Here is a 26,902-nt window from a genome sequence, read left to right on the forward strand (position 1 = left end):
AAATGATGCTAACAGTAATGTAGTGAAAGTTTCGATTAACCTCAAAGTAATGCTGACAGTCATGTGGTTAAAGTTTCGAGTAACCTAAAAATGATGCTGACAATAATGTAGTAAGAGTTGCAAATAACCTCAAAATAATGCTACAGTGATTTCGCAAGAATTGCTAATGATCTCAAAATGACGCGACAGTGATGGAGTAAGAATTGCAAATAAACTCAAAATGATGCTAACAGTAATGGAGTGAAAGTTTCGAATAACCTAAAAGTGAAGCTGACAGTCATGTGGTTTGAGTTGCGAGTAACCTAAAAATGATGCTGACAGTGATGTCGGAAGAATTGCTAATGATCTCAAAATGATGCGACAGTGATGCCATAAGAATTGCTAATGAACTCAAAATGATTTTTACAGTAATGTAGTGAAAGTTGCCAATAAACTCAAAGTGATGCTGACAGTCATGTAGGAAGAGTTGCTAATAACCTCAAAATAATGCTACAGTGATGTCGTAAGAATTGCTAATGATCTCAAAATGATGCTGACGGTAATCTAGTAAGAGCTGCTAATAACCTTAAAGTAATGCTAGTGATGGAGGAAGAGTTACTGTGAACCTCAATATAATGTGACAGTGATGTAGTACGAATGGCTAATGATCTGAAATGATGGGACAGTGATGTAGTAAGAGCTGCGAATGAACTCAAAATAATGTGACAGTGATGTACTAAGAATTGCTAATAACCTCAAAATAATGCTAGTGATGTCTTAAGAATTGCTAATGAACTCATTAATGAACTCAAAATGATGCCAACAGTAACGGAGTGAAAGTTTCGAATAACCTCAAAGTGATGCTGACAGTCATGTAGGAAGAGTTGCTACGAACCTCAAAATAATGCTATAGTGATGTCAGAAGAATTGCTAATGATCTAAAATGATATGACAGTGATGTAATAATAATTGCTAATGAACTCAAAATGATGCTAACAGTAATCTAGTAAGAGCTGCTAATAACCTCAAAATGATGACAGTAATTTAGTAAGAGCTGCTAAAAACCTCAAAATAATGCTACAGTTATGTAGGAAGAATTGTTAATGAATTCAAAAATGATGCTAACAGTGATGTAGTAAGAATTGATAATAAACTCAAAATGATGCTAACAGTAATGGAGTGATAGTTGCTGATGAACTCAAAATGATGCTGACAGTAATGTATTAAGAGTTGAAACGAGAACAACAAACTGTCCTCTGATGGTTGGACAGGTTGGTTTGGTCCGTCCTCTCACTCATCATTTAAAGCCCTTATTACTCATCATTCATCCAATCTGACACTCACGTCTGCAGTGGGGAATCCCCAGCAACCCGCGGCCCACATGGAGCAGTCTCGGCCAATCACGTGGGGCCTGCAGCGGCACCGACCACCAAATGACTCGCAGGTGTCACTCTCAGCTCCAACCTCATGGCAGGCACAAGGCAGGGCGCCGTTGGTGAAGAGAGCCCAAGAGACACAGCTGAGCTGAGACAGAATGGAGACGAAGGACAGGAGGGACGAAAGAAAAAGGAAACGTTAGCGAGACATTTTAGGAAAATTAGTTAAGTGGGGAAAAGGTTATTAGCCAAACTCGCTAAATGGAAGGACAACAAAAAACAAAGATCTTAAAAAGAAAATTGGCACAAAATGAAACCCTGCAAGAGAAAGTAAATCAAGAACTAAATATTCTTGAGGCTCAGGTCTTTAGTTCCAATGCTTGTAAATGACATCTGAATGCATTCACAACCCAAATCTGAGCAGACAGAAGCGTCCCAGTCAGGCCCAGTTTAGTTCCTCTAGAACATTCAGGGATACAGAACAGGGACCAACTCAGGCTGAGAGACACCGACTTGACATGAAAGCTGTTGAGGCCACAGTTGCTGATGAAGTGGTCAGATTTCTCCAGTGGTTCTTGGTTCAGGGAGCTGGAGCTGGAGCTGCTCTCAGGCACCACCAGGACGTAATCCTGGAGAGACAGAAGGAAGAAGTCCAGGCCTGACAGAGGAGAAGGAGGCACAGAGTAGAAACAGCAGATACGTGTGGGGAAAGGGAGAGGGTATCAGTCCAGCAGAGGAGCAGGAAACCTACCACCACAGGGCTCTGCCTGCAGGAACCTGCAGGTGAGGAGGACCTGGTGGTCCGGCACATCCAGAATGATCTGGTTTTCAGACACTGGCACGTTTCGGCAGCCGTAAGCGTGGGGACAGAAGGAGGCGTTGGCGTGGCCTGAAAGACACAAACAACCATCTCCATTTGAATGTTTCTCAAACAGCCGGATCAGGAAAGCTAAGATGAATCAAAGATCCTCCACCCTGCCAGATCCGACCCTGGTAATGTAGACCTGCACAGGGTGGGTGGGGTGGAGCGGCTGGTGGTGGTGGAGGATGAAGACGTATCTGCCCAAAGCCTGGACACGGTGGAGTCCACCGCAGCGTTCTGAGTAGAAGGATGAGAGCGATGTTCAATGGTACATGTTTTCTGTCCTTAACCGCCGATGTTTCCAATCACGAATCTCAGTCATGAGATTTGAACATCATGGAGGAGTTCAAAAGTGTCAAACTGGGCCGGTCTCCATTTTATGAGTTCAGAGACCGAGGATAAAACTACAAGTCCCTGGTTCAGATTTGACTCGTCTGAATCCAAACACAGCAGCGTTCTTCCACCAGGCCAGATGAGTTGATCATGATAACAAGATATCTTCATGCTACTACAACACACAAACTCATCACCAGAAAAGACTTCATGTTGGAACAACAAATCTCCTCCCAATGGGAAAAACATTGAGTTGAACAATCAACTTTTCCATGATGACATGGAGAGCTTGGCAGCAGCAGCAGGCTTCCATTGGGGGCTGATATGCCAGCTCCACTTAGCCTTCTTTGGAATGGTTTCACCTGGAGTGATGCTGTTATTGAGACCTTTTATCTGGAACAACACCACCTGCATGGAGACTGAGGACTTCAACAGATGCAGATGTTGACCCAGAATAAATCTAAATATTCCAGATGTGTTAAATCAATCCAGCAGCAGTGGTGGGAGCGTCGTAAACTCACTCACTCAGCAGCCGTCAGCCTCCGTACCTGCACGGAGTCCAGCCTGATGTGGTCTCTGTTGTCTGCTCCCAGAGGTGGTCTGTCACCTCTGAACCAGGGGGCTCATCTCTCTGGTGGGAGGGCAGTGGAGGAGCTGCAGCGGGGGAGGCCAGGATGGGCTCCTGTAGGAGGAGCTCTGGCCCTCCTTCAGCACCAGCCAGTGGGAGGGAGTTTGGAAACGTGAGGGGACACAGGAGGAGCTACAGGGGGAGGGAAGGTGGATCAGAACCGTTCCAACAAGAGCGCTGAGGGGACACAGGAGGAGCTACAGGAGGAGGGAAGGTGGATCAGAACCGTTCTAACAAGAGCGCTGAGGGGACACAGGAGGAGCTACAGGGGGAGGGAAGGTGGATCAGAACCGTTCTAACAAGAGCACTGAGGGGACACAGGAGGAGCTACAGGGGGAGGGAAGGTGGATCAGAACCCTTCTAACAAGAGCGCTGTCCCACTAATATCCTCACCAGAATCCTCCTGTCAGGGGGGAACCGTCCATGGGTGCAGTGGACTGAAGGTTCAACGTAGTCCATGCTGAACTGGTCTTTCGGCACCAGGAGGACTTTGTGCTAAAAACAGCAGAATTAAAAATAAAAATAAAAAAATAAACACAAAAAGGGGAGAATTTTAACAAAAGCATGCAAATGAGCTGAAGATCAAAATACAAAAAGTAAATCAAGGTTTTTTTTTTCAAATGATTGCCAGCTATTTAGCTAAGAGAAGGACAAATGTCAATCAAGATGTCAGAATGGAACGATCCCACTGGCTTCTGGTCAAGGGAACCATGGAGATGCTAACTTCCTGTTGGACGATAAGGGTGTCTCATCCCTGACATGCTAACTTCCTGTTGGACTATCAGGGTGTCTCATCCCTGACATGCTAACTTCCTGTTGGACGACAAGCGTGTCTCATCCCTGACATGCTAACTTCCTGTTGGACGATAAGCGTGTCTCATCCCTGACATGCTAACTTCCTGTTGGACGATAAGCGTGTCTCATCCCTGACATGCTAACTTCCTGTTGGACGATAAGCATGTCTCATCCCTGACATGCTAACTACCTGTTGGACTATGAGAGTGTCTCATCCCTGATATGCTAACTTCCTGTTGGACTATCAGGGTGTCTCATCCCTGACATGCTAACTTCCTGTTGGACGATAAGCGTGTCTCATCCCTGACATGCTAACTTCCTGTTGGACTATCAGGGTGTCTCATCCCTGACATGCTAACTTCCTTTTGGACGATAAGCGTGTCTCATCCCTGACATGCTAACTTCCTGTTGGACTATCAGGGTGTCTCATCGCTGACATGCTAACTTCCTGTTGGACTATCAGGGTGTCTCATCCCTGACATGCTAACTTCCTGTTGGACGATAAGCGTGTCTCATCCCTGACATGCTAACTTCCTGTTGGACGATAAGCGTGTCTCATCCCTGACATGCTAACTTCCTGTTGGACGATAAGCGTGTCTCATCCCTGACATGCTAACTTCCTGTTGGACTATCAGGGTGTCTCATCCCTGACATGCTAACTTCCTGTTGGACTATCAGGGTGTCTCATCCCAGACATGCTAACTTCCTGTTGGACGATAAGCGTGTCTCATCCCTGACATGCTAACTTCCTGTTGGACGATAAGCGTGTCTCATCCCTGACATGCTAACTTCCTGTTGGACGAAAAGCGTGTCTCATCCCTGACATGCTAACTACCTGTTGGACTATGAGGGTGTCTCATCCCTGACATGCTAACTTCCTGTTGGACTATCAGGGTGTCTCATCCCTGACATGCTAACTTCCTGTTGGACGATAAGCGTGTCTCATCCCTGACATGCTAACTTCCTGTTGGACTATATGGGTGTCTCATCCCTGACATACTAACTTCCTGTTGGACGATGAGGGTGTCTCATCCCTGACATGCTAACTTCCTTTTCGACTGTAAAGCCTGATTTATGCTTCTGAGTCGCGTAGTCGCCGTACCTACGCCGTCCACGCGAACCCTACGTAGTAGTAGGGTAGTATTATTATTATTATTATTAATAATTATTATCACGAGTAGTATTCGTACCTCCGCCGTCGACGCAGACCCCTAAAGACGCTGTAGCCTGACACGCGCCTCCAAAAAATCCTGCTTACGCATCGCGTCGACGCGTGGTGACGTCTACGTCGAGGACTGTGATTGGTCCGCCCAAACGTCATTTCCGGTTCAGTCGCAGCACAACACCGCCATTTTCAAAGTTTCTGTGGTAAAAGCTCCAAGAAAAAATGGACCAAGCTGAAGAAAGGATTATCGAGGAGGTGCTCAAGTACGACCACCTCTACAACGCCTCTTCGCGGCACTACAAAGACTGACAAATGGCCAACAATTGTTGTCTGTGACCGGAAGAAAACCAAGGAATCCGACAAGAGCCCCGTAAACAATACAAAGACAAAGCCACACCCCCTAGCGGCTTGGCGGTGAATTGCAGAGCAACGCGTTCCCTCGACGCAGAATAAACCAGGCTTTCCAGTCGCACCTGTTTTACGCCCCGTGCCAGATAAGGACCCCCATCGGGCTGTGCCACTCTGGAGGGAGCGCGTCTCACAGTCAGTCAGCGGAACCATGCGGATCCGGGCCGGAGCTGTGGGAAGGAGCGCCAATTGTATCGGGTTGTTGTTTTCTGGACTGCAGCAGAACAGGAGCAGCCGGGACTGGAATGTAGAAGTAGGTTATCTTGAAGTTGACTCAGTTATGGTGAACGATATTGTGGTTCAACACTTTAATGAGCTTTAAGGCAAACATATTTCATGAGGAAACAACGCTGGAATTGGACGGATTTCAGCGGCACACAACAACGTATCCGATACACCTCATTGGAAACCTGGTGGTCTAAGACTAAGAAACACCAGTCACCATGAAGAAAGGAACTTTTAGCTGAGTACTCGTGTTATTTTCTGCAGGTTGAATGTCGCATTTGTTGGACAGAAGCGTCTCATCTCAACAAAAGCACCTCTTCAGTGCTGAGGCATGATGGGGCCAGGCATGAGAATGAAGTCCCAGATCCACCAGGATGAACTCAGGTATACAGCCACTCTCCAACTGACTCACAGTTGCTTCGTTGAGAATTAATTCCTATTCATTTCTTCTCTCCTTCATCTTGAACCATCCAGCTTCCAGGAAGCAGATGCTGGATGAGGCTCTGCTGAATTTGATCCTGAAGGACTGCCAGCCCCTCAGCACTGTTGAGAGGGAAGGGTTCAGGGAACTGGTTCAGGTCCTTGAGCCTCATATGTTTGCCAACCAGAAAGGTTTGTGTGGAAATGATCTAAAGCAGTAGTTGATATCTCCAGTTTATTTCATCTCTAATTTCAATGTATTGATTTACTCTGGGTGTCATTTTCAGACCATCAAACAAACGGTGGCCAAAAAGTACCAGGAGGAACGGGAAGGAGTGAAAAAGGAAGTCCAGCTGCCATGTGGACATCTGTGGACATGGAGGCTCCCTTGGCTCTGACCTGTCACTGCATTCATGAGAATGAATGTGTTGGGAGTGCAAGACTTTCCACAAAGTCACCCTGCTGACAGTGTGGCCCCAGTCCAAAGAGGCCTGATGGAGGACTGGGCCATCACCAACAAAGTCAAGTGTCTTGTGAGCGACGCAGCACCAAACATGACAGCATCCACTAGACAGCTCCAAATTCACCACTCAGTCTGCACTGCACATCGTCTGAATCTAGGAGTCAGAAAATCCTGTGATCAGATCCCCACTTCCATCATCAGACACAAAGCCAGGAACACTGTCACATCCTTCAGATCAGCACTACAGCCAAGGAGAAGCTGGCTCAGGTGCAGCAACAGATGGGAGGGCCAACCCTGAAACTCATCAGTGAGGTGCCAACACGCTGGAACAGCACACACAGCTGTCAGGGCTGCATGATGAGAGGGAACCAGTGTGGGAACCTCTGGCCTCTCTAAGACAGATTTGACTCCACTGACAGCTGAGGAGTTCACCACCATAGGAGAAGCACTTCTAGTAAACAGAGGTCATTCTAGTAGCCTGGTCCCTCTGTGGTTGAGCTATAATTTTAGGAAATATGGTCATTATTCAATGGTGACATCTCTCTGCTGAATAATGTAGAACTGAACGGATCCACTGGACCTTCTTTTTACAAACAGCAGCATGCAGCAGCTGTCCTGAGTGGAAAACTGCACATTTCTGTTGGTGAGAGTTAATCAAGTGATGGACTTTGTCTCTCAACAGAAGCTGTGTGGAAAAACCCTGCAGCTACGAGCGCTTCAGATTCTGAGAGTGATTCTTCCGCCATTGGCTGGTTTAACCTGGCGTCTGACCGTGGAGGTGGCCGAGAGGAGCGTGACATGGCTGCACAGGTAAATCAACTAAAGCAGGGTTAGTCTTTGGCAGCAGGCCAGGCCGACAAGTGCTAATGTCTCTGACTGACTGACTGATGAAGTTGGACCATTGGTCAGCCACAATGATGCATGACCCCCAATAGTGGCCTGGGTCTTTACGAAGCTCACAAGACTGATAGCATCATTTTGATGTCATGAGCAACTCTCACTACATCACTGTAGCATCATTTTGAGGTTCGTAGCAACTCTCACTCCATGACTTTAACGTCAATTTTTAGGTTTTAAGCAACTCTCACTACATTACTGTCAGCATCATTTTGAGCATCCTAGTAACTCTCACTACATCACTGTCGCATCATTTCTTAGGTTCGTAGCAACTCTCATTACATCACTTTAGCATCATTTTCAAATTAGTAGCAACATTCATTACATCACTTGAGCATCATTTTGAGGTTCGTAGAACTCTCATTGCATCACTGTAGCATCATTTAAAGGTTCGTAGCAACTCTCACCACATCACTGTAGCATCATTTTGAGGATCGTAGCAACTCTCATGACATCACTATCAGCATCATTTTGAGGTTCGGAGCAACTCTCATGACATCACTATCAGCATCATTTTGAGGTTAGTCGCAACTCTCACTACATCACTGTAGCATCATTTGTTTGGTTAATGGCAATTCTTATTACATCACTGTAGCATCATTTGAGCATCGTAGCAACTCTCACGACATTACTGTTGCATCATCTTGCGGTTTTTAGCAACTCTCACCACATCACTCCAGCATCATTTTTAGGTGAGTTGCAACTCTCAATACATTACTGTAATCATCATTTTGAGGTTTTTAGCAACTCTCACCACATCACTGGAGCATCATTTCTTAGGTTAGTAGCAACTCTCATTACATCACTGTAGCATTATTTTGAGTTAACAGAAACTCACACTACATTACTGTCAGTATCATTTTTAGGTTTTTAGCAACTCTCACTAAATGACTTTAGCATCATTTTGAGGTTCGTAGCAGCTCTCATGACATCACTTTGGCATCATTTTGAGATTAGTTGCAACTCTCACCACATCACTGTGGCATCATTTCTTAGGTTAGTAGCAACTCTCATTACATCACTTTGGCATCATTTTGAGGTTCGTAGCAACTCTCACTACATGACTGTAGCATCATTTATAGATTTTAAGCAACTCTCACTACATAACTGTAGCATCATTTTGAGGATAGTAGCAACTCTCACTACATCACTGTAGCATCATTTGGAGGATAGTAGCAACTCTCACTACATCACTGTAGCATCATTTGGAGGATAGTAGCAACTCTCACTACATCACTGTAGCATCATTTGGAGGATAGTAGCAACTCTCACTACATCACTATAGCATCATTTGGAGGATAGTAGCAACTCTCACTAAATGACTGTCAGCATCATTTTAAGGTTTTAAGCAACTCTTACTGCATCACTGGAGCATGATTTTGAGGTTCGTAGCAACTCTCACTACATCACTGTAGCATCATTTTGAGGTTCGTAGCAACTCTCACCACATCACTGTAGCATCATTTTGAGGTTCGTAGCAAATCTCACTACATCACTGTAGCATCATTTTGAGGTTTTTCGCAACTCTCACCACATCACTGTAGCATCATTTTGAGGTTCGTCGCAACTCTCACTACATTACTGTTAGCATCATTTTGAGGTTTTAAGCAACTCTTACTACATCACTGGAGCATCATTTTGAGGAAAGTAGCAACTCTCACTTCATGACTGTCAGCATCATTTTAAGGTTTGAAGCAACTCTCATTACATCACTGGAGCATCATTTTGAGGTTCTTAGCAACTCTCACAACATCACTGAAGCATCATTTTGAGATTTTTAGCAACTCTTACTACATCACTGTAGCATCATTTTGAGCTTCGTAGCAACTCTCACTACATCACTGTAGCATCATTTTGAGGTTTTAAGCAACTCTCACAACATCACTGAAGCATCATTTTGAGGAAAGTAGCAACTCTCACTTCATGACTGTCAGCATCATTTTAAGGTTTGAAGCAATTCTTTTTACATCACTGGAGCATCATTTCTTAGATTAGTAGCAACTCTCACTACATTACTGTAGCATCATATTGAGGTTCGTAGTGTCACGTCCCCATGGTCACGGGCATGGGGGCGTTGCATTATTTTTGACTTCCTTCCCTTCTCGGGTTCGAGCTTCATGGGGCGGAGCTGCTGACTAATTGGGAGCACCTGGGCCCGGCGTCTCCCAGCTATAAAGCAGGCGGCCAACCTGGCCGGCTGTCTCTCGCTCACTCCTCCTGGCCCACGTCGGAGCGATGGTTGTGTTTCTTGAGTTATGTCTTGTTTAGTTCTCTGCATCCATCACACCGCACACATACACCCCCTGTACACTCATGCACACACTCGCACTCACCACTGACACTACTGATAACCACACTCCACTGTACGTTATGGTTTGCCTTGTGTTGATTTTGCGTTACTAATAATAAATTATTAGTTGTGTGTCACGTTTAGTCCGCGTCTCCCTCCTTCGATGTCACGATTTCTGAGCCGGGTCGTGACAGAAGCAACTCTCACCACATCACTGTCGCATTATTTTGAGATTTTAAGCAACTCTCACTTCATCACTGTAGCATCATTTGGAGGATAGTAGCAAGTCTCACTACATGACTGTCAGCATCATTTTAAGGTTTTAAGCAACTCTCATTACATCACTGGAGCATCATTTTGAGGTTCATCGAAACTCTCACTACATCACTGTAGCATCATTTTGAGGATAGGAGCAACTCTCATGACATAACTTTCGCATCTTTTTGAAATTAGTAGATACTCTCATTACATCACTGTCAGCATCATTTTGAGTTCATTATTATCATTGAGGTTATTCGAATCTTTCACTGCATTACTGTTAGCATTATTTTGATTTCATTAGCAATTCTGACGACATCTCTGTCGCATTATTTTGAGGTTATTAGCAACTCTTCCTACATCCCTGTAGCATTGTTTTTGAGGTCGTTAGCAACTCTTCCTACATCACTGTAGCATTTTTTGAGGTTATTAGCAAATCTTACGACATCACTCTCAGCATCATTTTGAGATCATTAGTAACTTTAATTACATCACTGTAGCATCATTTTGAGGTTCGTAGCAACTCTTCCTACATCACTGTAGCATCATTTTGAGGATAGTAGCAACTATCACTTCATGACCGTCAGCATCATTTTGAGTTCATTTGCAATTCTTACTACATCACTTTCGCATCATTTTGAGATCATGAGCAATTCTTCCGACATCACTGTCGCATTATTTTGAGGTTCGTAGCAACTCTTAGTACATTACTGTCAGCATCACTTTGAGTTTATTAGCAACTATCACTACATTACTGTTAGCATCATTTTGAGTTTATTACCAATTCTCACGACATCACTGTCGCATTATTTTGAGGTTCGTAGCAACTCTTACTACATTACTGTTGCATTATTTAAATGTTTGTAGCAACTCTTACTACATTACTGTTTCATTATTTAAAGGTTCGTAGCAACTCTTACTGCATTACTGTCAGCATCACTTTGAGTTTATTAGCAACTATCACTACATTACTGTTAGCATCATTTTGAGTTTATTACCAATTCTCACGACATCACTGTTGCATTAAATTGAGGTTAGTAGCAACTCTTACTACATTACAGTCAGCATCACTTTGAGTTCATTAGAAACTATCACCACATTACTGTTAGCATCATTATGAGGTTAGTAGCAACTCTTACCACATGACTGTCAGCATCACTTTGAGGTTGTTCCAAACACTTACTACATTACCGTTAGCATCACTGAGTTAATTAGCAACTATCACTACATTACTGTTAGGATCATTTTGAGTTCATTCGCAATTCTTCCGACATCACTGTCGCAATATTTTGAGGTTCGTAGCAACACTTACTACATGATTGTCAGCATCACTTTGAGGTTGTTCGAAACACGTACTGCATTACTTTAAGCATCACTGAGTTGATTAGCAACTTTAAGTACATCACTGTTAGCGTCATTTTGACTTCATTAGCAATTCTTACTACATCACTGTCGCATCATTTTGAGATCATTAGCAATTCTTCCAACATCACTGTCGCATTATTTTGAGGTTCGTAGCAACTCTTACTACATTACTGTTGCATTATTTAAAGGTTCGTAGCAACTCTTACTACATTACTGTTACCATCACTTTGAGTTCATTCGCAACTATCACTACATTACTGTTAGCATCATTTTGAGTTTATTCGCAATTCTTACTACATCACTGTCGCAACATTTTGAGGTTCGTAGCAAATCTTACTTAATGACTGTCAGCATCACTTTGAGGTTGTTCGAAACTCTTACTACATTACTGTAAGCATCACTGAGTTTATTAGCAACTATCACTACATTGCTGTAAGCATCATTTTCAGTTCATTAGCAATTCTTCCGACATCACTGTCGCATCATTTTGAGATCATTAGCAATTCTTCTGACATCACTGTCGCATTATTTTGACGTTCGGAGCAACTCTTACTACATTACTGTTGCATTATTTAAATGTTTGTAGCAACTCTTACTACATGACTGTCAGCATCACTTTGAGTTTATTAGCAACTATCACTACATTACTGTTAGCATCATTTTGAGTTCATTGGCAATTCTTCCGACATCACTGTCGCAATATTTTGAGGTTCGTAGCAACACTTACTACATGACTGTCAGCATTACTTTGAGTTTATTCAAAACTTTCACTCCATTACTGTGAGCACCCTTTTGAGTTCATTAGCAATTCTTACTCCATCACTGTCGCATCATTTTGAGATCATTAGCAATTCTTCCGACATCACTGTCGCATTATTTTGAGGTTCGTAGCAACTCTTACTACATGATTGTCAGCATCACTTTGAGGTTATTCGAAACGTTGACTCCATTACTGTTAGCATAATTTTGAGTTCATTAGCAATTCTTACTAAATCACTTATGCATCATTTTGAGATCTTTAGAAATTCTTCTGACATCACTGTCGCATTATTTGAGGTTCGTAGCAACTCTTACTACATGACTGTCAGCATCACTTTGAGGTTGTTCGAAACTCTTACTACATTACTGTAAGCATCACTGAGTTTATTAGCAACTATCACTACATTACTGTTAGCATTATTTTGAGTTCATTAGCAATTCTTACTCCATCAGTGTCGCATCAGTTTGAGATCATTAGCAATTCTTCTGAAATCACTGTCGCATTATTTTGAGGTTCGAAGCAACTCTTACTACATGACTGTCAGCATCACTTTGAGGTTATTCGAAACTTTCACTACATTACTGTTAGCATCACTTTGAGATCATTAGCAACTATCACTACATTACTCTTAGCATCATTTTGAGTTCATTAGCAATTCTTACTCCATCACTGTCGCATCATTTTGAGATCATTAGCAATTCTTCTGACATCACTGTCGCATTATTTTGAGGTTAGTAGCAACTCTTACTACATGACTGTCAGCATCACTTTGAGGTTATTCGAAACTTTCACTACATTACTGTTCGCATCATTTTGAGTTCATTAGCAATTCTTCCAACATCACTGTAGTATTATTTTGTGGTAAGTAGCAACTCTTACTACACGACTGTCAGCATCACTTTGAGATCATTAGCAACTATCACTACATTACTGTTAGCATCATTTTGAGTTCATTAGCAATTCTTACGACATCACTGTCGCATCATTTTGAGATCATTAGGAATTCTTCCGACATTACTTTCGCATTATTTGTAGTTCATTAGCAATTCCTACGACATCACTGTAGCATTATTTTGAGGGTAGTAGCAACTCTTACTACATGACTTTCAGCATCATTTGAAATTGTTCGAAACACTTACTACATTACTGTAAGCCTCACTGAGTTTATTAGCAACTATCACTACATTACTGTTGCATTATTTTGTGTTCATTAGTAATTCTTACGACATCACTGTCACATCATTTTGAGATCATTAGCATTTCTTCCGACATCACTTTCGCATTATTTGGAGGTTCGTAGCAACTCTTACTACATTACTGTTGCATTGTTATGAGGTTAGTAGCAACTCTTAGTACATGACTGTCAGCATCACTTTGAGGTTGTTCTAAACTTTCACTTCATTACTGAAAGCATCACTGAGTTTATAGCAACTATCACTCCATCACTGTCGCATCATTTTGAGATCATTGGCAATGTTTCCAACATCACTGTCGCATTATTTTGAGGTTCGAAGCAACTCTTACTACATCACTGTCAGCATTACTTTGAGGTTATTCGAAACTTTCACTACATTACTGTTAGCATCACTGAGTTCATTAGCAACTATCACTACATTACTGTTAGCATCATTTTGAGTTCATTAGCAATTCTTCCGACATCACTGTAGCATTATTTTGTGGTTTGTAGCAACTCTTACTACATTACTGTTAGCATCACTGAGTTTATTAGCAACTATCACTACATTACTGTTCGCATAATTTTGAGTTCATTAGCAATTCTTATGACATCACTGTCGCATCATTTTGAGATCATTAGGAATTCTTCCGACATCACTGTAGCATTATTTTGAGGTTCGTAGCAACTCTTACTACATGACTGTCAGCATCACTTTAAGGTTATTCGAAACTTTCACTACATTTCTTTTCGCATCATTTTGAGTTCATTAGCAATTCTTACGACATCAATGTCGCATCATTTTGAGATCATTAGTAATTTTTACAACATCATTGTAGCATTATTTTGAGGTTTATTAGCAACTCTTCCTCCATTACTGTTAGCATCATTTTGAGTTCATTAGCAATTCTTCCGACATCACTGTAGCATTATTTTGAGGTTTTGAGGTACCTTTGTTTGTAACCGATCTGCTGACCAGCGAGACGCCACCACGCACGGCTGTCGGCTCCGTAAAGGAGGGAGAGGAAGTGGAAAGGACGGAGAAGGGTCTGACCAGGTCTATTTCTAGGTGACCACTCACTATCGTCTGCCACACTGCCCCTCATGGTGGGGAGTGTAGCGCCATCCTGCCACAGTACATTTGTTTCATTCTTTTGCTCTTGCACTTTAATTAAAATGGACTTGACTTGAGAATGTTTTGTTTCAAAATATAGATGAATTAGCAGATTTATAGGTAGCATGAGTATGAAGTTGCACTTGCACCCGGTGGGAAAATGTCCTCTGCATTTGACTCTAACTATGTAGGAGCAGTGGTAGCAGTGTCAGCCTGGGGGCTTGGTCAAGATCAATGACAGGAGTAGCAGACAGGTAATATCCATAGCATGCTTGTTGTTTGAGAGGAGTAAGGGTACACTGTTGGTCTCTCACCTGATGCGCTGTCATCAGCACAAATGATCTGTTCCTAAACATCAAAATCTACCATCCCCCCTGATTGTTTTTTACAACTGGAGTACTGGTTAACACTTCAGAAAGCCTTCATTCAGAGCTGTGAAGAACCTTGAACCTGATATCCCAGACATCAAAGTGGGCCACTAACTGGCCAGATGAAGCTATGCTAGGCTGCTGTACTCTGAAGAGCTAAAGTAGCAGCTTCTGAGAGGGATGCTAACCTGGATGTGTTCATCTCCTACTTTAATATGGCCCTTCAAATAAGAGCCCTGTGTCACTGTCTCAAAGTTTTCAACCGTATTTGTTTGTTAAATTAAAACCAGACCACCACTGTGGTCCTTTTTTACACGGTAAGTAAAGCACAGATGCCCTGGTGGAGCTGTTGGCACCCTGGACTTTGAATCCAGTGACCTGAGTCCAAGTCTCAGTTCCAGCAGGTTTCCTGCAGCCTTCAGCAGAGCTGCCATGTTTCTCTGTAGAGAACTAAGTGATGCTCTCAGCAGGTTGAGGGCACCACCAACAAGTGAGGTATGAACCTCTGACTTCCTTCTTGTCAAACAGGAAACTCCTAATACCTCATTTGAGTAAAGTACCTCATATTCCTGACATCCAAGTAGTAGTGAAGTGGAGGAAGAAGGGAGGAGATCTCCAACAGGATCCTTCTTTCCTCTGTCCTCCTTGATCTCATGGATCACCACAGTCAAGGGGAGACCCAAGCTCCCGGATGGATCTGGCACTCAGGAACTGCTGAGTTTTCCAGTGGACTTTGTTCCATCCATGGTTCAGGAACAGGACTCCTCCTGGTTAACCTGGTATCTTTCCACCCAACTGTGGGTTCTTGGAGAATTTTTCATGTCATGTCAAGAAATCAGGCTGGTGGGTTTTTCAATGAGAGAAATTCTGGTGACTTAATTAAGTGGCATGTTTGTTGAAGCAGTAATTAACTGATAAATTAAGGAAGGCCTGGCCAGTCTTTGCTCCCAGGTCATACAATGGAGTTAGAAAGTCCTGAATAAATCTGGAGTTCCATGATTTCCTTGTGGTTCTTGTTCCTTTTGCCAATGTAGTCTGGAACAAGAGCAAGATGAACCTCCAAATAGCAACAGGTTGATTGCAGGTGATGTCAAGTGGTATTTAGAGGAACGTCCTCCTTGTGTTTGGTTCCATGGTGGAAGGGTGAGCCCTCTGGACTCTGGATCCAGTGATCAGAGTTCAAGTCTCAGAAGGACCTTCCTGTCTGGAGTGTGTCCCATGTAACAAACTGATCAAGAGATGTTACGTGGTTCAAATGTTCTGGTTCATTTCTTACTGCCATGAACTCAGACTGTGTGTTTAATGTTAACAATAAATGTAACAACTAAGGAGCCAGTAGCTCCTGTGGAAAAAAATTCTACTTTGTCAGTGAATGAATTCATTTGATATTGAAGTCTGCAACTTTCAGTGTCTGTCAGGATGGCCGAGCGGTCTAAGGCGCTGCGTTCAGGTCGCAGTCTCTCCTGGAGGCGTGGGTTCGAATCCCACTTCTGACAAAGGACATTTTCTCCACATTCCTATGCATCCACAATGGTAAATTCCAAACCCAGTTGAAGCTGCTCTTCACTGATGGGAGTGAGTGGTTGAACTGGCAGCAGAGGAGGCAAAGGAGCTTCCCTGTGATGTCCCAACATCGCCTGGTTTCCTCCAACATGGAGCAGCCACCAAACTCTAACTTCAATGTTGGATCAAAGTCTGCTGAAGGAATGTGTTTTCTTTCAATTCACATTTTGTCCATTAACTTCATAATCAGAGTCGCCATCTCATCACATGACTAAAGTCTGGGTTCTGTATTGGTGGTAAAATATCCTTCCATGCCCCTCACTAGTTTGCACACAGAAAAGCATATTTTACTGGTTTCAGATCTCTTAGCTTGTTCTCTCTCTTAAACCAGCTGAGGCAGCTTTCATTGTGTGATTCATTTTAAAATATAAAGATGGAACAGAACCATTGGAATCAGATGTCAGGACATTTGAAGGAATGTCAATCTCCTTTTGAAATGTTGCAGTGTGCAGCTGAGGCTCTCTGGCAGTGGCACCAGGAGCCCCAATGGCAGAACCTGGACCCTCCTGGAGGAGAACCACAAGTGAGGGCCTTCTTGGCTCCAGATTGATGGAAATCAAGTGTCTGAGGCTGTTAGCAGCCATGAAGTTGATCTGGTTGGCACTGGTATTTGTTCTTGCTGCAGCTCAGGAGTGATTCAGGAGAAGAGTTTCAGAACAGCCCAGGTTGGGGACTGGAATTTTAGAATTTCCCCTGGAACCAAACAACCTTGGAGGGTAAAAGCTCCAATCATAGCCACTCAGATGCAGCAGCAGAAGAAGCTGTCATCCACCCTGACAGTCAGAGCATCAAGTCAAGAAAACATCACCATCTTGTAGTTCCAAACCTCCACCTGTCAGATTCAGCTACTTCTTATTGTGGGACTTTAAACTTGAACACAATGGAATTTGGACAAGGAGTTTTCCTTCCAGTCCAAACATCATCGTCCAGCCTCCAACCAGAGGTCCCTCAGTTATCATGGAGCCACAGGTGGAGTCTGGATTCTTTTCTGGAATGAGACGGCAATGAGAGTCCTGTCAAGTGACATCACTGACATGAATGGATGACTTCAGTCACGTGACTGGATGACTTCTGTCACGTGACTGGATGACAGTGTAGATGCCAATGTAGAGGTTGGGGAAATAGTCTCTGAGAATCCAGCTTGAACCCACAGCCTCCTTGTTTTCCAAAAACCCAAACAGCGACCATCAGTCTCCCTCCAATCCTGTACTTTGGTAAACAACAAAAACAGAGTAAAAGTCTCTGGCAACATATTTGTTTCCTGTAGGGTTTCTTCATGTATGTGTGGTGTACCTGCTCTCCCAGAGGACTGCCATCTTTGTTCTGTGGCTGACATGTTTTAGTGTCAGCACAGGTCATAGCGCTGAGACTGAACTCTCATTCTCCTCCAAGTAGTATTTCCACCTCACACTCCTGCAGATATTCAAGTGAACAGGGAACACAAATTTATGCTCAGCTTCTCCTGTGTATTCATCCACAGTCACTAAACAACAACCAAACCAAACAAAAGAGGTTTGCTAGCATGGCGATCAGCTGTAGTTCACCATCTTATCCAGGTCACATGACTCAAGAGTAGCGTGGCCGTCTGGCAACCAAAGGGTGGCTGGTTTGATCCTCACTTTCTCCAGTGACCATGTCAAAGTGTCCTTGAGTAAGAGACTGAACCCCTAAATACTTCTGATGAGTAGGTTGGCTCCTTGCATGGCAGCCTTCAGCATCAGTGTGTGAGTGTGTGTGAATGAGAGGACATTGTTCAGCTCCTTGAGTGCTGCTGAGGTAGAAAGGCTCTGTACAAACTGAGTCCTTTTACCATTTCTTTCCTGCTTCTAGCGGCGCTGTTGTCACTTCCTGTGACCGTGGAGGGAAGGAGTCCCCCTTCAGAATCAGTTTGATATCATTATGTTACTTCCTCTTCAACATGCCTTTAGCAGACCAACTCAGAGAACAGCTCAGTGAGGTAGTGTGGCCGAGCGGTCTAAGGCGCTGGATTAAGGCTCCAGTCTCTGAGGAGGCGTGGGTTCAAATCCCACCACTGCCATCATGTCCCAGGTCACTGGAGAGGTGTGGCAGGTCTCTCACAGCCTCTCCTCTCTCTTCCACTCAGATCTTCAAACCTGTGACCAAAAGAAGAATCCTCCTCTGAGTCCACAGACCTGAGCATTGCTGCTCTGACTACCAGGTTACCTCCTGGTGATCATGGTGAGGTAGTCAGTTGTTCCTTTGTTTTTTGACAGAGGCTTCATTGTGAATTAAATAATTTTAATTCTTTACTTGAAGTTTCATGCTGTTTCGATTGAAAAAGGCGAGTTCCTGGAGAAGATCTTCCAGGGGTCCAGGTTAAAGCGGTGCCCCAGCTGGCACCAGGCGCTGACCCAGGTCCTCCATGAGAGATACTGTCAGTTCTGTTCTGCCCTGCTCACAACCACAGGCTGGTGTTGAGGCCTGCAGCAACCAGGGCCCCAGTCACCAAGAGTATAAAGGCTGGTCACTGTGGCAGTGGGAGGAGTCAAAATGAAGACAGACCAATGTGAGCAGGACGTTCCTGGAGAAGTCAGAAGAACTTGACCATGTTTCCTACAGTACCCAGGAGGCCTGGTAGTTGTTGAAGGAAGCTCCAAAAGCAAAGAGCAGACAGCAGGACATCAAAAGAAAAGATCCAGACACTAAAACTACAAGTAGAAACAAGAAGAAATACTAAAAGCTTTGGAAAGATACTACAAGGTTGGATATACCTTATTATATACACTACTATTCTCATTGACTCCTAAAGAGGGACAGGAAACATTAGAATGTGGATCAGATCAGCTGATTTCAGTGTTGAGTCCATCCCTCCATCCACTTTCTATTCTTGTCCTTTAAGGGTCATGGGGGGGGGGGGGGGGGCGATCCCAGGTGACATTGTTCAAGAGGCAGGGTTCACCCTGGACAGGTCAGAATTCCTGATGATGTCATCAGGGCTTTGACAGTAGCTAGAATTCTGTCTTTGATCTCAGGAGGACATTAAAGAAACACAATTGAGGAAAGTAGAGGAGAACATTCAGCTTCATTAGAAACACTTGAACTGTTGAACAGTAGAATTTGTTTGAAACACTGAGTGACAGGATTGAAGAGGGAAGATTTTTCTTACTTTAAATTGAATTCTAACTTTAAACTGTGGATGAACATTTTTAGTCATTCATATTCTAACATACAGAGGAAGTCATGACATTCCCTTTTTAAAAAAAGAAAAAACATGTGAAGCTCCTCCCCCCAACTCCAGATGGACAGACAGACATGAGAGTGGCCAGGAAGCAAAGAAGTGTTGTGCTCCTCTCCAGTGCTCTGGTGTTCATTTTTTCTCATTTTGAAATTCAACAGCTTCTATCATTGATTTGACAGGAAATGTTGATGACACACTGGGATTTTTGTTCTCCTGCTGTCACTGTCAAGTGCAGCTGAACATGAGAGGTAGCAGGATCATTCATGTGTTCATGTTTCCAGCAGACAAGGAGGAAACCTGGGAGGACTTCAGTGACTCTGATCAGTGGTTCTCACTTCATCTTCTCAGTATGAAGTTCAAAGCGAGCTGGCCAGGAGTTGAACCTAGAATCTTCTGATCCGTAGTCAGACGCGTTATCCATTGCACCACCAGCCCTGTGAAGAAGCTGCTATGTTCATGTGTGCTTGCTGTTACAGAAAACCCCAACAACATGGTGGCATTTTCAGGGGACACAATGGTGCAGTGGTCAGCACTGTGGCCTCCCAGCAAGAAGGTTCAGCTCTCCTCCTATTTGGTTGCTAGGAACCTGAATCAGGCCTCAGTGGAGCGGTGCTGCTGAGGCTGAGTGAGGCTGAGTGAGGGACTGAGCAGGAGCCAGCAGGTCCAAGCAGGTTCAGGCAAACTCCCCTCGGTCCACCAACATCAAAGCAGAGGAACTGAGTTCATCTAACAAAATGATTCATATCATCTCCTCTTGGAATGTTCTGGACCTACAAGTACACTTAAAATGGCCGACTTATAACAACAGAAGGAACTTTGAAGTAGATTTGATTCATTTAAGTCAGTGACAGTCATTTTTTCAAGAATTTAGTTCAGGTAACTTGATTGTTTTACTAAGATGAGCTTTAATGTTATACCATTGAAACAAGACCTTCATGTATTTATGATGACATCACCAATAGGAGCCTTCAGTCTGTCAGGGGGTAGAGTTCAGTCACCACCAATGACATCAGAGTCAGAGTTTAGAGATCAAAGACAGACATTAAAGTCTCACATTAAAGTCTCTCTTATTAAAAAAATTAAAGTGTCATATCTTTGAAAATATACTGCAATACATGAAATATTATATTTACATGAATGGTAACCTCGTTCTTATATTCTTTAATATACTGCAATAGTAATGGACCCTCTATGACACTGTAGTGATGAATCTATCAAGGAGTAAAAATGATTATAATCAGAGAATTTTGAAGTCAAGTTTGAGATCAGTTAGATCCTCTCTCTCCCTCCCCCCTCTCTCTCCCTCCCTCCCGCCCTCTCTCCCTGTCTCCCCCCTCTCTCCCTCTCTCTCTGTCTCCCCCCTCTCTCCGTCTACCCCCCCTCTCCCTCTCTCTCTCTCTGTCTCCCCCCCTCCCTCTATCTCCCCCCCCCCCTCTCTCTCAGGAGCTTTTAAATGAATATTTTAATAAAACAGAACAGGAGACTGAAGAGTGATCACTCAAACCCACAGGCTGAATGGGACATCTCTTAAAAACATTGAACCACTGAGTAAAACCATAGAAGCGCTCCTGTCTAGTCGGTGCTAACAAGTTAGCTGTTGAGTGAGTCCAGCTGTGCTGTCCAGGAATCCTGGTCAAAAGCCTACACACATCAAACAGCTGGTGTGTTGGTGGATCTGTGGATCCTGCTGGAAGAAGCAGGGTGGAGCTCTGAATGGTTCCTGTCTCAAAGAGCTTCTCTGTGCAGCTCCCATCAGCTCCTAAAAACAGGAAACCAGCAGATTCACTGTTGAACAGTGGCATTAAAATGTCTCAAAAGCTGTCCTGTCCACCATTTGTTGGTGCAAAGACATTTAAAAACACAAGTTGAACATTTTCCAAAGTTGCTCTCACCTTCTTTCAAACACCTGGAATGATTTCCTCCAAACCAAAAGAAACTGGTAAAAAAACAACAACAAAAACCTCCTGGAGAATCAAACTCCACCCTCTGCTCCAACTGGACTTGGGACTTCAAATGACCCCCATTAAAAGCCTGCCTGCATCCCCATTCACTGACTGTTGTGCTGTGGGTCTCCTGGACAAACATGGCAGGATCCTCTTGATCTCCAGGAGTTTAAAAGAGCAGCTCTTTTAAAATGGGTTCTGGCTCCGTTCAGGTTTAGAGAGCTGAGACTAAAATCACACATGAATGAAAGAGGGAACCCAAGAAAACAAGTCAGCGTGAAAGAGGAGCAGATTTTAAAACTCCTCATCATTTCCACCTCCAGGAGTGAAGCCTCCCGTGACCCAAGAGGCTCCAGCTGGCAGAGCTCTCACTGGTTTCTCCACCACCTCGCTAACCTGAGCTGGAGCATCTGAGAACCAAACAGTGACCCCCTTCACTCCAGAGCCGACTCCACAAACTCTGAGCCCCACTTTACCCACAGCCAGCAGGCCTCCTCCACACTGCATGACACACGACGACTAAATTTAACACTTCTCATCAAGAGATCTGTCACAGGTGTCTACTGTGGAGGGTCAATCTGTCCATCCACATTCAGATCATTAACACAGCGACTCCTAAGCACCAGTAGAGCCTGTTCATCGTCCCTGGGTGGGCTTGAACCACCAGCCTCTCGGTTAACAGCCGAGCGCGCTGACCGATTGCACCACAGAGACTCTGAGTCTCCTGCTTTTCATGAAGAGTTTTCAGGCTAAATTCAGTGTGTGAGGTCCACACTGCACATTTGAGGGACCATGAAGGACAGAGGAGAGTCTGACTGTCATGGTGAAAGCCTTCAGCACTAGAACTGAAACAGCCCCACCATCTTAACCCCCCCAGACCAAACAGGCTTCATCAGAAACAGACCCCCCTCCTAGAACATCCAGAGATCATCAGTCTGATTAATAGAACATGACAAACAATCAAGAACATGTTATTGTTTGATCAGAAGCTGAAACAATGTTTCTATGTTTGTCTGTTCTGGTCTGAATGAAAGAGGAGGTTTTCTTGGTCATGTGACATGGATGAGAGTTCAACTAGAACTTCCTGCTTCAACAGGATTTTAGTTTGTTGGGATTTTGTCAAAGCCACCAACCAAACCTCTGAGTGGTGCAGATGTCTGCTGCCTCCTCAGAGCAGACTGGAGCTCAGCCTCACTCACCTGTGGGAGCCCCAGCAGAGCCACGGTGTGATGGAGTTTCAGTTCAGGCTCCAAGGTCCTGGATTTAATTGGTGTCCTGTGTTTTTAGGCCTCCTGGCACCGATGAATGAATGAACCATTGTTCCAGAGGGAGCTGGTGTCAGGTCAGTCCCTGTTTCTACAAGACCTCCTGCTGCAGAGCCAAACTGGGAAACATTTGAAACTCAAATTCCTGTTCTTGTCACAATCCTGGTCTCCTAAATCAAGGCCTGTTCAGTCAATGGTAGAGCAGAGAGGAGCAGAGGAAGAGAGCTGGGATCAGAACCCAGAGGTTGATGGATCAAAACCATCCTCTGCTCAAAGAAAGGAACAAAATAAACCCTTACCTTTAGGAATGTGTGTCTGTTAAAAAGGATTTCAAAAGGAAATTTGTCTTCCTCCAGAATCACAAACCATTGTGAGTTAACAACAGTCTCCTTTCTGACTGAAGCAAAAGTAGACTTCAAAAGGTTTTTCTGATTCAACATAGCAGCTAAATTTCCATTTCTATACTGATTATCTGTTAAGGTTCATAGGGGGGGTGGAGCCTATCACAGCTGACATTGGTCGAGGGGCGGGGTTCATCCTGGACAGGTCACCAGTCCATCACAGGGCCAACACATAGAGACAGACAACCATTCACTCTCACAGTCACACCTACAGTCAATTTAGAGTATCAATCAGCCTCGTCCCCTCTTGATGTCTTTGGTTCTGGTCCCAGCTCTCTTCCTCTGCTCCTCTCTGCTCTACCATTTATTAAACAGGTCTTGATTTAGGAGAGCAGGATTGAGACAAGAACAGGAATGTGAGAGTTGAAGGTTCACAATTTGGCTCTGAAGCCTCAGCAGGTAAAGATTCATCTCTTATTTCAGAAGTGATTTGAAGAATTCATTGTTGCTGAACTGTTGGTGCTTCAATTTCTGGACGTTCACTGGTGGAATGTTTGAGGGTCAGAGGTGAAAAGAGGACAAGTGCACCTGTTGTGTGTGATGGGGCACCAGCATGGAGGAAGTTGTCAAACATTTCCAGCTAAACAGCAGGAAACTTCATGTAAAGAATTAAAATGATTTAATTCAGTGTTTAACTGCCAGGCCTCTAGAATAAAACACCAGGAACAACTGACCACCTCACCATGACTTCACCCTGATAACCAGGAGGTAACCTGGTAGTCAGAGCAGCGGTGCTCAGGTCTGTGGACTCAGAGGAGGGTTCTTCTTCTGGTCCTGGGTTTGAAGACATCAGCAGCCTTGTTGGAGTCAACTGGGATGTTCCTCTCAACAGACAGCAGCATTAAATCAGAGAGCCTGTCTGCTCCATGGCTCCTCCTGAGCTGGTCCTGGATCAGCTTCAGTTTGGAGAGTCACCGTTACACTGAAGCAGAGGTCACTGGCAGTGCTGCATATACTGGGAGGAGCCTTTGGCTCTGGGTACACTGTGCCCATGTTGTTGGCTTGAAGGCAGCTCAGCGTGACTGCACATTGTTGTTTTGGAGAGTTCAAGATGAGGAGAACACTTCAAGTTCAGGACATTTTCTTCCCAGAGTGATAAAAGCAGCCAACACCTCCAGCACAGAGAGGCTGGGAGAGACCTGCCACACCTCTCCAGAGCCCTGGGACATGATGGCAGTGGTGGGATTTGAACCCACACCTCCTCAGAGACTGGAGCCTGAAGCTAGCACCTTAGACCACTCGGCCACACCGCCTCACTGAGCTAGTTAGTGAGTTGGTCTGCTAAAGGAATGTTGAAGAGGAAGTAACAATGACATCAAACTGATTCTGAAGGGGGACCCCTTCCCTCCTGCAGTCACAGGAAGGGATGACAGCACCGCTAGAGGAAGCCGGGAAAGAAATGGTAAATGGACTCAATTTAAACAGAGCCATTCTACCTCAGCACACCAAGCTAGCAAGCCCACTTTTGTTACCAGATGGCCATGCTATCCCTGAGCCATGTGACCTGGATAAGATGGGTGAACTACAGCTGATCGCCATGCTAGCAAACCCCCTTTTGTCTGGTTTGGTTGTTGTTTGGTGACTGTGGATGAACACACAGGAGAAGTTGAGCATGAATCTGTGTTCCTGTTCACTTGAATATCTGCAGGAGTAGCAGGTGGAAATACTACTGTTTATTTTTGTTCTGATTTCAGAACTGTTGACACGATGGTGTCAGATTAAAGCATCTTCACCTTCCAGATGCTGGTCTCCTTCTGGGGTCCTGACTGACCTCCATCTTGTGTTCTGGATCCACCTGAACCCAGCAGCTCCAGATCCCTTCACTCCCTTACAGGGATAGAAAATGGCTGCTGGATGGAAGTCCCCCAACTGTGGCTGTTCTGAAACTCTTCTCCTCAGTCACTCCTGAGTTGACACTGAGATGGAAACTCTGAGTATCAGGTTCAGAACAGCTGATCTGAGTTGGTCCAATCAGCTGTGAGTGTGTTCACCTTGAGTGTCACAAGTGCACAACCACCACAAAATGACATCATCAATGGAGCCCCGATACCACGAGTCACCATGACAACCAAGAACAAAATAACAAGTTACTTTGAAAAAAGACCTTCATTCCTTCATGGATCCATCGCCAATATGAGCCTTCCCAGTCTGTCAGGGGGTAGAATTCAGTCACCACCAATGACATCAGAGTCAGAGTTAAGAGATCAAAGACAGACATTAAAGCCTCTCTGATAAAACAAAAATATAGTGTAGTACACTGGAAAAGAATATTGCAGTATATTAAATATGATGTTTCCATGGAGGGGCAGTTTGACATTTTTATTTTGGATGCATTTATATTTTAGAATCAGAAAGGCAGTGACAGTGACATCATCAAGACACAACCTGGTGTTACAAAGGTGAGGGGAACAATTTTAACAGTCAATCCCAAATTTAGGCCTGAAGTTAGAAAATAATATTAGCTAGCTGGCTACGTTAGCTAGTTAACGTTAGCAAGCTGGTGGTATTTAGCACCACCAACTAGTTAAACAAGGTCAACAGCTGTTATGATGATGGTCACATGATTTAACCTTCCTCCTGTGGGACCTGTTTTAGGATTTAAATGCATCAAAGAACCACATCAATTTGTTTATTGTATCAAGGATATTTGACTTTGTCAGGAACCTCTAGTTCAACAAAATAAAAGAAAAAAATGTTTTTCACTGAATTATAAAATCATAAGGATTGGTTTAGACCCAGTTATCAAAATAAGATGACAAAGCAACAGTCAGAGCCAAACCTGAAGTCAGAAGTGCACTGTCAGCAACACTGCCAGCAGCTCCTCTCCCAGTCATGGGAGCTTCAGGGACTCTCATCAGCCTCGTTCTCCCATCGACCTGCACAACAACACAACAAACAAAGACCATCCTTGATGTGTCTGCATAGAATGCATTTGTGTTGTGGACCCACATCCACCAAGAGTGCAACAGCATCCTCCTCAGCAGCCCTGCCTCAACACCAACCAGAACAGCCACAGCCACAACCCCACTCAGGATCTGGTTCCAGAAGAAAGAGGTGTCAGGTCTGCCCAAGCAGTCAGGACAGCAGGACAAATGGATTGTGCTTCAACTGCAGGAAACATCTCTGCAGAGAACACACAGAAGTGTCACACATGCATCTAAACACACACAATCAATCAATCAATCAATCAATCAATCAATCAATATTTCCATGGATAAGGAAGCCTGACAAGGTCACCAAGAGATGGAAACAACTTGGAGGATAGAAAACTGTTTTAGTTTATTTGACAGCTGATTGGAGACGTGGCTCAAAAGCGACCGTTACCATAGAGATGGGAACAGGAAGCTGACACAAGAGGAAGGTTCCAGCTCTGAAGAAGGAGTTTGATCAAAATCTTGAACTGCCAGTAGAAATATCCTTTTGTATGTTGACCTTTGTTGACAGACGTCACTTTAGCTTGGCAGTGACAAGAATGGCTGTTAGCTTGACAAAGAACTGCACAAACCAGGTTCAAGCTGGACTTTGGACCCTGGTATCTGCAGCGACTCCATCAACTCCTAATCTAGCAGCTCTGCTGGGTCCAACTATTTTACAGAACATTTGACAGACCTGTGGAGCAGTGAGGACAGACATGAGTTGATCACATGATCC

At 44.0% G+C, this 26,902-nt stretch overlaps 3 non-coding genes across 3 annotated transcripts; 2 read left to right on the forward strand and 1 right to left on the reverse strand.

Annotated features, from left to right (window-relative positions):
- Window positions 1-16,293: 16,293 nt before the first annotated feature.
- Window positions 16,294-16,376, forward strand: trnal-cag (transfer RNA leucine (anticodon CAG)). The gene has a single exon. It is a non-coding gene; the product is annotated as a tRNA-Leu (tRNA).
- A 2,023-nt stretch (window positions 16,377-18,399) lies between these two features.
- trnal-aag (transfer RNA leucine (anticodon AAG)) lies at window positions 18,400-18,481 on the forward strand. Its single transcript has one exon. It is a non-coding gene; the product is annotated as a tRNA-Leu (tRNA).
- A 1,523-nt stretch (window positions 18,482-20,004) lies between these two features.
- trnar-acg (transfer RNA arginine (anticodon ACG)) lies at window positions 20,005-20,077 on the reverse strand. The gene has a single exon. It is a non-coding gene; the product is annotated as a tRNA-Arg (tRNA).
- Between the last annotated feature and the right edge of the window lie 6,825 nt (window positions 20,078-26,902).

Source organism: Aulostomus chinensis, chromosome 1, assembly GCF_037954235.1.
Source record: "Aulostomus chinensis isolate RoL2024-O1b breed Wild chromosome 1, RoL_Achi_v1.0, whole genome shotgun sequence".
Taxonomy (NCBI): Eukaryota; Metazoa; Chordata; class Actinopteri; order Syngnathiformes; family Aulostomidae; genus Aulostomus; species Aulostomus chinensis.